The 13,255-nt window shown below is 41.2% G+C and overlaps 1 long non-coding RNA gene across 1 annotated transcript; it reads left to right on the top strand.

Moving 5' to 3' along the window:
• The first annotated feature begins 621 nt into the window (after positions 1-621).
• LOC106576924 (uncharacterized) lies at positions 622-2,588 on the top strand. The gene is made up of 4 exons (XR_001322036.2): positions 622-2,035; positions 2,113-2,183; positions 2,285-2,331; positions 2,545-2,588. It is a non-coding gene; the product is annotated as an uncharacterized lncRNA (long non-coding RNA).
• Positions 2,589-13,255: the final 10,667 nt, after the last annotated feature.

Here is a 13,255-nt window from a genome sequence, read left to right as displayed (position 1 = left end):
CTGTTTGGACCAAAAGAGTATGGCATGTCATACTATTTCTGTCCAGACAGATTGAGATACATGGGCTACATACAGAGGGGTGCTGTTTTGCTTGCTTAGATGCATTCTTTGGCGATTTCAGAAGAGAGAAAGAAGCAAAGCGAGAGGTATGGGATCAATATCATGCCAAATGTATTCACAAATGTAAATCACTTTCTACAAATGTAAATCACCAATTCACAAATGTAAATCACTTTCCACAAATGTAAATCACTTTTCACAAATGTAAAACGTTATCCAGAAATGCAATTCACTATCCACAGACACCTTTTGATTTGTATTTGTAAATCAACATAATGCATTATAATTTTTTTAATAACTGCAGATATGCAGGTCATTTCCAAGGGCCTTGAGTAAAATGACTGCCATAAAGACAAAAAGTTATCACTCGTAGAAAGCGATCTGTAGTCGTAGAAAAAAAGTTGGTCGCATAAATTTGATCCTATTGATGCTGTTGACCCGGATCACTGGTTGCTGCGGAAAAGGAGGAGATGTGAAATGGCTAGCTAGTTAGCGGTGCGTGCTAATAGGGTTTCAATCGGTGACGTCACTTGCTCTGAGACCTTGAAGTAGTTGATTCCATTGCTCTGCAAGGGCCGCCGCGGCTTTTGTGGATCGATGGGTAATGATGCTTTGAGGGAGACTGTTGTGAGAAGCCCCTGACTGCAGTGTGCAGTTCGGGGCTTGGCTCAATGTGGGCGGAGTCAAATGTGTTTAACCCGAACCCTTCCCGTTTCCTTCAAGGTCACCCAAGTTGAGGTTCACGACGAAGGTATCAACGTCAACGAAAGCGAATCTTATTCGAACCTAACCTACATGGATGAAAATATAAACCATGGAAGTAAGTGAGACTGACATTATGCATAATGTATTTCATAATATTTTTGTTATACCAGTGCACTGGTATATTTTTATATAACCAAATACTGCCCTGATGTTAGCATAGCATTAATTAGCACCCATTTGCATGTGAGTTAGCTAATTGCTTACAATGAGGGACTCTTATTTGGACAAATTTGCCTACTTGAGCAGTAAGCCTAGGTTTACATGTACAGTTATGTAATCGATTCGATCATTGATTTTCTGTGTATCTTCAATGTATGCCTTGTTGTGTTTGGCTGGCTCTAATGTGTATCGTTGATGCCAACGGCCATTCCCTAAGTTACACATAGCAAGTATACACAGCCTACACAGGATATACAATAATTAAATGAAATGTCTATTGCTTATTTTATGCCTTTCTAATTATCATGCCTTTTATGTCTATGCTTATTTTCTTTGATGTATAGAGACATGTTAGTGTGCTATTGGAGGGCGAGAGTCCCAAAATTAAAAAATGCAGTAGCAGTCAACTTCATCACTGCCCCTTCTGCACATATAAGGCTGAACAATATATGGTCAACCACCACATCAAAGGTCATGCTTCAGTGAGGCACAGAAGTACTATTTCTTTCTTTGTTTATTGAATATATTTGACGTTCACGGTTTTAGATTTTTTTCAGTTACATCAGCGTATTTAATTTAATTTTATAACTTGTTACTTTACTGTTATTCCTCTCTTTCAGAGTTCACAATCATAAAGTGTGGCTTCAGTTATAGCTATTGCATGGCAACAATAATCACCAGAGCACAGTTTCTGAAGCACCTGACATACCATCAGCATCCAGTGGCCCCTCAAGAGCACCCAGAGGCCCTTAAATTCTCATCACTAGTGGATATAAGTTTTTTTTGGGATACCCATGCCGCAAATTAGGCGATGGTGGTGCCTAGTTCTCCTGCAGAACTTTTCTTTGTCTTGAACATTTGTCTTGAACAAGTCTTGAACATTTGAAAAACTTTTCATTTGCATCCTTAAAATCACTTGTTTCACTGTAGCCAGACTGACCTGAATATATTTTCATATTGAATGTATGTAACGTATGTCATTCACTCACTAAGGTCTGAAGAAGAGAGGTTGAAATATCGAAAAAGGTGGCGAAAACGAAACACACTACAGGTAGGAGGTGTCATATGATGAGTGGTATAGTCTTAAACCAATGTTTAAAGACTTACCCCCCCCCCAATATATTTCAGGATGATGTAGAAGATGTCCCCCCCCAAGAAGTCACAGCATGTCACATCAGCATCCAGCTCTGCAGGATCAGGTACTGTATAGGCTATTAGCTAAAGCAAGGTGCATTCTTGTACACACATCCCTAGAGGTTTCCTTACATTACTTAATGACCACAATCTGTTTTCTGTCTAGACGATACTGAAAACAAAATGCACGGCGAACTGGGAGCTGTGAACTGGGTATGTAGTCTACTGTGTGTAATGCTGAAGGCTTGATGCATGGCAAAATATAATAGTTGTGATGACTTGTTGAGTAGTTATAGATATCATTGAAAACCCCTTTAGTAATAGTGGCTTTTGCTTGCATGGTGGTATTGTGAAAGTGGGGTGTAATTTGTCTTGATCACCCAATGAGGCACTACTCTTAATATTTATTCTTCCCTTTTCTTCAAGGAAGCAGATGTTCTTCTAAGGGACACCCTAGAGCAGTGGTTCTCAAACCTGGTCCTGGGGACCCAAAGGGGTGAACATTTTTGTTTTTGCCCTAGCACTACACACCTGATTCAAATCATCAAAGCCTGATGAGGAGTTGTTGGTTTGAATCAGGTGTATAGTGCTAGGGCAAAACAGAAATGTGCACCCCTTTGGGTCCCCAGGACCAGGATTGAGAACCACTGCCCTAGAGGCAGCAAGGTGGTGCGAACGGCAAACATTTATAGGCACCGTTTCCCTCCCTAGTGTAATTGGGATGGACGGGGAAGACCGCATTACAACCCTTAAAGAACTACGGTTGTATGATGGCCTGGATGAAGATGACAATATCATCCTCAGGGAACCATTCATGTTCCAGTTCCAGTTAAAGAGAGATTATGAGATGTTCTATGTGGAGGCAGTTGACAACAAGAAAATGACTGTCTGCCTCTTTTGATGAGCAGGAGTGAAGCCATTTTTGAGGAGTGGTCAAATCTTGTTTTTGTCTGCTGTGTTAATTGTGTTATGTTGGTTAGTAAAGAGGACGTAGAAGTCACCCGAGTCTTAAATCTCTTTATTGGAGATGGTATAACTTAATATACAAAGCACATTCAGCTTGTCAGTCTCCATTCTCATGAGGAAAGTAAATAGCATTATGAATCAGGATAGGTAGTAACTGTATATATGCTCAATGAAATAATATAATTACAAAGTTATAACATTTATCAACACAAATTTTAACAGTACATGACATGCATAATAAGTCTGTTGTTCACTGCAACAATATCAGTAGCTTGTCTCAAATATAGCATGAAGCTAAAAGTGTTACAACACATGTTCTGGTACCACTTTATATAATATTTCTTACGATCTTCAAAAATGAAATACGTTTGTATTCAACATGTACCTTGCACAAACGTGTGTGTTTGTATTCAGTGTGTGACTGTCAAACCTCAGATCAGATGGACAAAAAAAACACTGGTGGGCGGGGTCCAACGTTTGACTCCGCCCACATTGAGCCCCGCCCCGAACTGCACACTGCATTCAGGGGCACTTGACTGGTGTCGATGTGTGCAGAGGGTCCCTGGTTCAAGCCCAGGTTAGGGCAGAAGCAATCCTGTTACAAAGTCTGATTCCATATCCTACACCTTCCCTCTACCTTTTGCATGCCTCTCCTGGGGAAACGGTTAGAGGCCTCAGGAATACTTATGTCTCTTTAATGCTCATTGTCTGTGCAACATGAGACAGCGGATGGATTGTAATCACTTACAATGTATGACATATCCTTCACATTTAGTGGTGAGTTGGCCAGCTAACTCAACTATTTGGGTGATGAACGGGTGTACACCGCAATAGTGCTAGGGTTTTGATTATTTACGTTGGACATACTATGGTTACACATATGGCTGACATATTATGGGTACCGTACTATAATTTCTGATTTATAGAAATCGCTTTCTATGGGTACAAACTTTTTTTCTATGAATACAAATCGCTTTCTACGAGTGCTAACCTTTTTTTTACGGGTGAGAACTTTTTTTCCACGCATGAGAACTTTTTTTTCTTCTCCTATTGTCACGTCCTGACCAGTAAAGGGGTTATTTGTTATTGTAGTTTGGTCAGGATGTGGCAGGGGGTGTTTGTTTTATGTGTTCCGGGGTTTTTTGGTCTATGTTCTATGTTAGTGTATTTCTATGTTCAGTCTAGTCTATGTTTAGTTCATTGGATTGACCTTCAATTGGAGGCAGCTGTTCCTCGTTGCCTCTGATTGAAGGTCCTATGTATAGGGGTGTTTTTGTAATGGGGTTTGTGGGTAGTTGTTTCCTGTTTTGTGTCTGTGCACCTGACAGGACTGTTTAGTGTCGTTTTTGTATACGTGATATGTTTGTTTTTTTCTTCTTTTGATTTAATAAAGAAGATGAGTATACACGTTCCCGCTGCACCTTGGTCTAATCCTTACGACGCCCGTTACACCTATGTGCAAATCTTTATGGCAGTCATTTTACTTAAGGCCCTTAGGAATGACCTGCATATCTGCAGTTATAAAAAAATTCTAATGCAATATATCGATTTACAAATACAAATCAAAAGGTGTTTGTATGTGGATAGTGAATTGCATTTGTGAAAAGTGATTTACATATGTGGATTGCTGATTTACATTTGTGGAAAGTGATTTACATTCGTGGATTGGCGATTTACATTTGTGAATACATTTGGCATGATATTGATCCCATATGGGCCCCTTTACTACACCTGTGTTTGGAATGTGTGCGGTGGCACAATTTCATGCGTCTGAAAGTACAATATTCAAACGTTCTAATCCCTTGGTGTACATTTTTACACGTGATTCTTCCACATGTTGTGTTTGCATTTACAAGTGTAGAAAATGTGTGTCTTCTGTGAAGTTGCTTTTCGAAGTACGAAAATTGTATATGGTTGATTTTCTCTCATCCAAAAGCCTTAATATTTAGAATTTTTTTAAATATGTACAGTATATACATATAGAAGCCCACTGACTGATTCCTTCAAGCAAGTTTAACTTCCTCCAGCTAAATCAAGACAAGACCGTGGTACTTATTATTGGAGCCATAGCACAGAGAGAATCTGGCTGGACATGTTAATTCACAGCCACCAAAGATAAAACACTAGGTAAAAAACCTAGGTGTAATCTTTTATTCTGAACTCAATTTCTAATCACACATTACGAATGTGACCGAAATAGCTTTTTATCACCCCTCAGGTGCCAAGGTACGTCCGTTTTTATCTCAGGCTGATACGGAGACGTATTAATGCTTTTATTACAAGCAGTCTTGACTACTGTAATGCTCTCCTGTCTGGTCTACCCAAGAAAGCCATTGGTCAGCATGGTTACTGACCAAGACCAGACAGAGAGTACACATTACACCGGTTTTAAAGTCTCTGCACTGCCTGCCTGTGAGTTTTAGAATTAATTTTAAGATTCTTCTATTGGTTTTCAACTCAATCCATGATTTTGCACCTCAATTAATGTCCTACTCAGTAGGTCCTTCAGGTCCTCTGGCACTGGCCTTTTAACTATCCACCTTGGGCGGATCAAAGGACCAAGAGGCATGGAGAAGCAGCCTTTAGTTATTATGCCCCAAGCCTCTGGAATAACCTGCCAGAGAACCTGAGGGGGCCCAAAACTGTGGACATATTTAAAAGGGATCTTAAAACACACCTTTTTAGCTTTGCTTTTCCTTAGGGTGTTTTTTTAGTCTTTTAGTTTAAAATAGTTATTCTTTTGTTTTATTGTGTAAATATTTCAGTTTTTAATTTCATCGTTTTTTTCCTGTGAAGTGCATGTCTGAAATGTGCTATGTAAATAAAGCTTGATTTGATTTATTACTCTGTTCCAGAATAAATGACCTTTGAAATGACCCATGTCCTTCCTCCACTGCAGCCATGTCCTTTCCTCCAGGCTTTTTGGCTTGGAAAGGGTAGTGACTATTAATACATTAATCTAATAATCAACAGATAAGGATAAACAGATAAGGATTTGGAAAAGTAGGTACTTTAGTCAAAACATCCCCATCTGGTGGATATATAGTGTCATTAGACTGAGTAGGAAATCACTTTTCAAGACAAAGGCTGGAGGAACATATTTTTACTATAAAACAATGAATACACAATGGAGGGGATTTTCTTTCACATGGACTTATAGCTTGTTACTTCAGAGGCAAAATTGTTGATATACAGAAAATAGAAATGAATGTATTATCAGGGAACAATCTTTGACAAATAAGGCAATTGATATGTTATCAACTTCAGGTATGAAATAAGGTATAACATAATTGGAATGTTAATGACATCTCCATGGGTCCAACCTGGGGTGCTCAAAGACAATAGAGTACCTGTATGCATTTTGGGGTATATTGATTTGACAGAAGGGGCAGCATTGGGATGTGCTTTATTATCACATGGTACCCTAGATGATAACTACACCAAACTTCCCACAGAATAAGGAGACCCATTGGAAAAGTTTCATAGAGTCATCATGGATTCAGTGTAAAATCAGTCACAGCAGCCTATTTTGAAGTTGGCCACCATTTATTGTAATGTGGATTTTTCTGGGCAGAAATGAATTAATAATTTGTGTAACAAGACCAATAAAGACTGAAAATGTGTATTACTGTGAGGAAAATGCTAAAAGATGGCCCAGAGATGTGAGTTACAGTATATGTATTTAGCAAAATATTACCAGAACTTCTGCTTAAATACTCAAATGTTAATGTCATAATGGTAGAAATATGACAAACGCCTAAAATAAGGTCAGGTTAAGACGGGCTTAGGAGATCTTATATGTTTTCTTCTATGAGATAATATAATTCATTTAACATGACCTTTATCAATCATGAAGCTTTTTTGAGCTTTTTTTCAATACATACATTTTTTTTTAAATCACAAAATGTGACGTTAGCTGCCAAATAAGTTGTTTTTCGGCAATTATCCAAAATCAAGTACAAAACGTCATTCCTTACCCAATAGGCTGAACGTGTGTAAAAATGTGCCCATAACAAGTGTTCTAATCCCCTGTAAATGCACACTGAACAGGTGTAATGAATGTGCAAAAATGACCATAACAAGCGTTCTAATCACCTGTAAATGCACACTAAACAGGTGTAATGAACACGTGTAAAAATGACATAAGAAGCGTTCTAATCACCTGTAAATGCACACTGAACAGGTGTAATGAATGTGTGTAAAAATGACCATAACAAGCATTCTAATCCCCTGTAAATGCACACTGAACAGATGTAAAGAACACGTGTACAAAAAAATTACATTTGACACTTGAAAAAAGCAAGTGAAAAATGATAATTACAAGTGTTAACATGTGTTCCGGGTAAGACGATTTGAACCTTCTTTAGTGCGTTGAAGACAACTGGGAACTCGGGCCTCTTTCTAGAGCTCCGACTTTCCGACCTGAAGACCACTGATGTCATGATTTGACCTTGTTTTTTGTCAAAGTTCCCAGTTGTCTTGAAAGCACCATAAATCTATGTCAGTATGTCTTTTTCTGGTCACAAACTATTTGACATTTTTTTATGTATTTTTACTGACCCGAATATGATGTATTTTTCTGACCAGTTGGTCATAATTGTGTCCTCTATCTGACTGGCTGGTCATAATTTGGACTATTAGGCCATAATGTGATATATTATGTACTGTCATGGTTAAGACCTCATCATAACCTGGTAATGACGAGCTGACTGCAGCTTATTACCTACTGTAAAAAGTATTGCAGAGGTTAAAGTTGAATATTGAAAACATTGTTCATTACATTCTATTTGTTTCCATAAGCACCAATTCAAGTTTAAATCTGCAACATATTCTTACATTTAAAATAGATCAAGCAATGGCATAAACAAATCTACATCACATTTTTTAGCACATCTGCTTACCGTAATTGTTGCATAATTCACCCACAGACATTAAATGCATAGAAAGACACACAGTATTGTTTTATTTTGTTAATGGTTAGTCCTTCTATAGCTAGAGGACTCCTGATATCCCCAGGAGTGCTAAATACATTTTTTTGTCTGTCGTTGTCTAGTACTTACTGTCTTTTTACTAACTAGGGCCAGCTACTTTAAGTGCTGCCTGTCTTCCCAGTAGCCTACCTGGTGTGTGAACCGCTGACTGCTCATAGCTTGCAGATGATTGTTGACACATCAACCAGGATTAAGGGGCAGAGCAATTTGTGACTGTTCTTGTTTAGGTAATCAATGGCTGTATTGGAGGGGGAGTGGTTTCACCTCTTTTCAGCTTCTCAGGCTCCATCTCAATGTGCTTCATTCTATAGCTAGAGGACTTCTGATATCACAGGAGTGATAAGTATCATTTGTTATCGTAATCTGTTGTTGTTTAGTACTGTCTTTTTGCTAGTTTGGGCAATCTACTTTAAGTGCTGCCTGTCTTCCCAATAGCCTACCTAGTGTGTGAACTGCTGACCGCTCATAACTTGCAGAAGATTGTTGACACATCAACCAGGATTAAGGGGCAGAGCAATACGTGACTGTTGTTGTTTTGGTAATCAGTGGCTGTATTGGAGGCGGAGTGGTTTCTCCTCTCCTAGTCAGTTAGCAATTAGTACTCTGAGTTGTGCTTTTCACCTCTGCAAGGCAATTAGTAATTAGTACTTCAGTCTCCACTGTTTTCTCTGAGGCGGCTGTGTCAGTGGCGGTCTCGTTGCAAAACTAAGACGGTATCTGCCGAGTTTCTCTGCGGAGTTGTTTGAGGAAGTAAAGAGAGGAAGGTTCCACACCACTCTCTCACTTGAGTATCTTACCTAGTTATTTTCAGATCTCATTTCGCTCTTTTGTAGCTTTGGCAACTATGTATGCTTTCTATACCTGTCCACTCCTCTCCCTGTAGGCTTTACAGACGCTCCCCACCCCTTGGCTGCAACCATTCTAATTTAGTGTACCCTGCGGGCACAACCCATGTGAAATTCCTGGTCGCTGGCAGCGTTTGGAACTGCCGATCTGCGGTCAAGAATGCAGAGTTAATCTAAGCCTATGATGCCCTTCAGTCCCTTGACTTTTTCGCCCTGACGGAGACATGGATCGCTCCAGAGAACACTGCTTCTCCAGCTGCTCTCTCTTCATCTGACTATGTTTTCGCTCATAGTCAGAGCGTATCTGGTCGTCGCGGTGGTGGCACAGGGCTACTAATTTCTCCTATGTGGAGATTTTCTCTTTTCTCCCTCACTCACCTGTCCAACTCCTCATTTGAATTCCTTTCTGTCACAGGCAGGTGTCCACTCAAGCTTAAAATTGTAGTCATCTTTCGCACCACCAGGTGTCCTTAGAGTTCCTCAAATTACCTTGACACCCTGATAAGCTCATTTCCTGACAATGGCTCACCGCTCTTCGTACTTGGCGACTTCAACCTCCCGATGTCTGACTTCGATTCATTTCTTTCAACTCTTTCTTTACCCTCCTTGCCTCTTTTGACCTCATCTTTTTCCAGTCCCCTCCCACTCACAAGGCAGGCAATATGCTTTACCTCATCTTTACTAGAGGCTGTTCACCTATTAATCTCATTGTAACCCCCCCTCCAGGTCTCTGATCACGACTTTGTTTCCTTTTCTGTCTCCCTCTCCTCCAACCCTAGCCACTCAGCCCTACCCAGATGGTCACAATCTACGCTCGCTTTCCCACTACTCTGTCCTTTTCTATCCTATCATCTCCCCCTTCTGCTAAATCCTTATCCATCCTGTCTCCTGATCCTGCCTCTTCGACTTTACTCTCCTCCCTTTCTGCATCCTATCTCTCACTGTCCCCTTTCCTCCAAGGCCAGCTCGGCCCTCCCCTCCTGCTCCATGGCTGATTGATTCATTGCGAGCCTACAGAACGGGGCTTGGGCAGCTGAGTGATAATGGAGGAAAACGAAACTTCCGGAGGACCTATTATCCTTTCACTCCCTGCTCTCTACCTTCTCTTCCTCTGTATCCGCTGCTAAAGCCACTTTCTATCACTTTAAATTTCAAGCTTCTACCGCTATCCCTAGGAAACTATTTTCCACCTTCTTCTCCCTCCTTAATCCTCCACCCCCTGCCTCCCTGCATATGACTTTGTCAACCACTTTGAAAAGAAAGTTGACAACATCCGCTCCTCATTCACTCAGCCTACTGAGTCCACTGGTCCCACTGACACAGAACTACCCTACGCCTGGACCTCTTTCGCCCCTCTTTCTCCAGATGAAATCCTGGAACTAGTGAGGTCCGGCTGCCCGGCTGCCCGACAACCAACACCATCCCCTCCTCCTTTCTCCAGACCATCTCTGGAGACCTCACTTCCCTCATCAACTCATCCCTGACCACTGGCTGTGTCCCCTCTGACTTAAAAACAGTCCAAGTGCTCCCCTCCTCAAGAAACCAACACTCCACTCCTCTGACATCAAACATCTTTATTTTCTTTCCGAAACACTTCAAGACGGGTCACTCAACCGAGACTGCCCTTCTCTGTGTCAGAGGCTCTCCGTACTGCCAAAGCTGATTCTCTTTCCTCTGTTCTCATCCCATCCTCCTAGATCTATCGTCTGCCTTCAACATTGGGGACCATCAGATCCTTCTCTCCACCCTCTCAGGGCTGGGCATCTCCGGCTCTGCACACTCTTGGATTGTATCCTACCTAGCAGGCCGCTCCTACCATTTGACGTGGAGAAGACCTGTGTCTGCACCACATTCTCTCACTACAGGTGTGCCCCAGGGCTCGTTTCTAGGCCCTCTCCTCCTCTCTGTAAACTGAAACACTTTGTCGTACACAACGATCCAAAGCATCCCAAACGTGCTCAATGGGTGACATGTCTGGTGGGTATGCAGGCCATGGAAGAACTGGGACATTTTCAGCTTCCAGGAATTGTGTACAGATCCTTTGCCACATGGGGTCGTGCATTATCATGCTAAACATGAGGTGATGGTGGTGGATGAATGGCACGAAAATGGGCCTCAGGATCTCGCCACCATGGGGCACTCTGTTCACAACATTGACATCAGCAAACAGCTGGCCCACACAACACCATACACGTTGTCTGCCATCTACAGTTGAAACAGGATTCGTCTGTGAAGAGCACACTTCTCCAGTGGCCATCAAAGGTGAGCATTTTCCCACTAAAGTCGGTTACGGCGCAGAACAGCAGTCAGGTCAAGACCCTAGTGAGGACGATGAGCACGCAGATGAGCCTCCCTGAGAAGGTTTCTGATAGTTTGTGCAGAAATGATTTGGTTGTGCAAACCCATAGTTTCATCAGCTGTCCCGGTGGCTGGTCTCCGACGATTCCGCAGGTGAAGAAACCGGATGTGGAGGTCCTGGGCTGGCGTGGTTACACGTGGTCTGCGGTTTTGAGGCATTTCCCACCAGTGGTATCTTTCCACCAAATGGACTTGTTACTGAGAAAAATCTGTGCGCGATAACCTAGTGCACACAAAATGTACTTTTACACTTATAGTACCAGTCAAAAGTTTGGACACACCTACTCATTCCAGAGTTTTTCTTTATTTTTACTATTTTATACATTATAGAATAATAGTGAAGACATCAAAACTATGAAATAACACACCAAAAAAGTGTTAAACAAATCTAAAAATATTTTATATTTGAGATTCTTCAAAGTAGCCACCCTTTGCCTTGATGACAGCTTGCACACTCTTGGCATTCTCTCAACCAGCTTCATGAGGTAGTCACCTCGAATGCATTTCAATTAACAGGCGTGCCTTGTTAAAAGTTCATTTGTGGAATTTCTTTCCTTCTTAATGTGTGTGAGACAATCAGTTGAGACAATTGTGACAAGGTAGGGGTGGTATACAGAAGATAGCCCTATTTGGTTAAAGACCATATTATGGCAAGAACAGCTCAAATAGGCAAAGAGAAACAACAGTCCATCATTACTTTAAGACAAGAAGGTCAGTCAATATGGAAAATGTCAAGAACTTTGAAAGTTTCTTCAAGTGCAGTCGCAAAAACCATCAAGCTGACATTTAATCCTAGTAAAAATTCCCTGTCTTAGGTAAATTAGGCTCACCACTTTATTTTAAGAATGTGAAATGTCAGAACAATAGTAGAGAGAATGATTTATTTCAGCTTTTATTTCTTTCATCACATTCCCAGTGGGTCAGAAGTTTAAATACACTCAATTAGTATTTGGTAGCACTGCCGTTAAATTGTTTAACTTGGGTCAAACATTTTGGGTAGCCTCCCACAAGCTTCCCACAATAAGTTAGGTGAATTTTGGCCCATTCCTCCTGACAGAGCTGGTGTAACTGAGTCAGGTTTGTAGGCCTCCTTGCTCGCACATGCTTTTTCAGTTCTGCCCACACATTTTCTATAGGAGTGAGATCAGGGCTTTGTGATGGCCACTCCATTACCTTGACTTTGTTGTCCTTATTAAGCCATTTTGCCACAACTTTGGAAGTATGCTTTGGGTCATTGTCCATTTGGAAGACCCATTTGCGACCAAGCTTTAATTTCCATGCTGATGTCTTGAGATGTTGCTTCAATATATCCACATAATTTTCCTCCCTCATAATGCCATCTATTTTGTGAAGTGTACCAGTCCCTCCTGCAACAAGCACCCCCACAACATGATGCTGCCACCCCCGTGCTTCACGGTTGGGATGGTGTTCTTCGGCTTGCAAGCCTCCCCCTTTTTCCTCCAAACATAACGATGGTCACTATGGCCAAACAGTTCTATTTTTGTTTCATCAGACCTGAGGACATTTCTCCAAAAAAGTACGATCTTTGTCCCCATGTGCAGTTGTAAACCGTAATCTGGCTTTTTGATGGCGGTTTTGGAGCAGTGGCTTCTTCGTTGCTGAGCGGCCTTTCAGGACTCGTTTTCCTGTTGATATAGATACTTTTGTACATGTTTCCTCCAGAATCTTCACATGGTCCTTTGCTGTTGTTCTGGAACTGATTTGCACTTTTCGCAACAAAGTACGTTCACCTCTAGGAGACTGAACGCGTCTCCTTCCTGAGCGGTATGACTTCTGACCCACTGGAATTGTGATACAGTGAATTATAAGTGAAATAATCTGTTAAGAATAATATAAAACCAGTCTGCACACCACCAAGGTGAATTGATTTAGTCTTGACTCTTGGTTGACGGTGTTGGGGGATGGGTAAATGTATTGATGCTCGAGTGCCAAATCAACATATATTTGTTTGTATTT

Source organism: Salmo salar, chromosome ssa18, assembly GCF_905237065.1.
Source record: "Salmo salar chromosome ssa18, Ssal_v3.1, whole genome shotgun sequence".
Classification (NCBI taxonomy): Eukaryota; Metazoa; Chordata; class Actinopteri; order Salmoniformes; family Salmonidae; genus Salmo; species Salmo salar.
Note: the sequence above shows the minus strand (reverse complement) of the source record. Positions and strands in the feature narration are given on the sequence as shown.